This window comes from Rhinopithecus bieti, unplaced genomic scaffold (assembly GCF_001698545.2).
Source record: "Rhinopithecus bieti isolate Rb0 unplaced genomic scaffold, ASM169854v2 scaffold_5350, whole genome shotgun sequence".
NCBI lineage: Eukaryota > Metazoa > Chordata > Mammalia > Primates > Cercopithecidae > Rhinopithecus > Rhinopithecus bieti.
In genome coordinates this window covers 931,930-933,922 of record NW_016804837.1, presented here as the reverse complement: position 1 = coordinate 933,922, position 1,993 = coordinate 931,930, and positions in this window count along the sequence as shown.

Below are 1,993 nucleotides of genomic sequence, written 5' to 3'. Positions count from 1 at the left end.
TGAAGAGATTCTGCAATACGAAAGAAAGCAACTTTTAGGAAGTATCTACTTTTATTGCTTAAAAAATCCAGAGAAAGTAGAGGTAAATGTTTGATAGTTTCCACTTCGGACTATCAAAAATCAAATAAAATCAAATATTAATTGATCACCTACTATGGGTGTGACATGCTCTGGTGACACAGACTAAAACAAAGGTGGCACCATCAAATACATTTTTGTAAAATAAATTATAGAAAAACAAATGAAACAGTGGGTATTGGCAAGTATTGTAGAATAAATGAATGATTACGTAAATAAATCTAAAGGAAGGGAGAAAGAATAACTCTTGGCCGGATGCGGTGGCTCACGCCTGTAATCCCAGCACTTTGGGAGGCCAAGGCGGGCGGATCACGAGGTCAGGAGATCAAGACCATCCTGGCTAACACAGCGAAACCCTGTCTCTACTAAAAATACAAGAAGAACAACAAAAATTAGCTGGACATAGTGGCACACATCTGTAGTCCCAGCTACTCAGGAGGTTGAGGCAGTAGAATTGCTTGAACCCAGGAGGTAGAGGTTGCAGTGAGCTGAGATTGCACCACTGCACTCCAGCCTGGGTGGCAGAGTGAGACTCCATCTTAAAAAAAAAAAAATTAGCCAGGCGTGGTGCCTCACGCCCATAGTCCTAGCTACTCAGGAGGCTGAGGCAGGAGAATCGCTTGAACCTAGGAGGTAGAGGTTACAGTGAACTGAGATCATGTCACTGTACTCCAGCCTGGGAAACAAAATGGGACTTCATCAAAAAAAAAAAAAAAAAAAAAAAAAAAAAAAAAAAAAAAAAAAAGAACAAGACAGGACATAAAAAGAAATGAGTAGATGACTAATGGGATCTTAGGCCTCCTTTTTTAGAGAGAAGATGAAAGAATTTTTATTTGTACATTGAAAGCTATACTATTGCAGGATGTATTTTGTCAATCTTTGCTGTCATATGAAGGTCAAGATCGAAAAGAAGAATGTGTATAAAGTTGAATATTCAAAGTAGAAGATCGAGAAAGATCTGCTGGCTCCATACTCAACATCCATCTAAATTCCTTTCAAGGTGGCTTCTGAAATTGCAGATGGTGGAAAACCACATCTTATTTCCTGACCCTGTTACAACTAAAATTCTATATGAATAAAGTCCACTGCTAGATACACTCAAATGAGATTTGGGAGATGGAAGTGAAGCAAAAGATTTTTCTATTTCTACTGGAAATCATGGTTTAAAAAAAGTCATGTGCTTTATTTTCTGCTATATCATTAGCAGAGGTCCTAATTCCTAGCCACTAGATTCATTGATGTCAAGTAAGAATGTGTGGCATCTGTTGTGCTGTAGAGATTGCAATAGGCCTAACATTGGTTTGAAGCTGGTACCTTGGAAAGGAAATTTCCTGATGGCGTTGCCTTACTGATTGATAAGAGTGTTTTCTGGCAGGTAGTAGTGGCAGCAAGATTCTGGAGCTTACAGTACATGATTCTGGAACCTATAGTAGACCATGTTTCACATTAGATGATGTTTTTTTTCATCACAGAGGAAGTGTCATCTCCCTTGGTGACCAAGTTCCATAGTGTGTGTATAGGAGTTATTCCTGAAATCTCAACAATAATTTGTTTCTTCAGAATTTCTGGCAATTTTTTAAGCCATGTACTCTGTAATACATCTATCTCAGCTTATGCTAGGTAGAGTGAATTCTGTTTCCTACAACAAAAATCTAAACATACAAAAGGCCTGACAACAGAGATTGAGATGAGAAGTAAAGAAGCATGAGAACAGGCTGGAAAAGGACGTGTAGATAAAATCGATTGCAAGGCTAAAAATGAAATTTAAAAATTTAAATTTGCATTAAATGCAGTAAAGATTAGAAATCACATTACAGAGAGCTAAATAGTGCTGTGATAGACAAACTTAGGAAGCCCTCCAGAAAACAGGACAGAGATGAATGCTTATAAAAAAAAAAAAACCTAAAACAGGCCA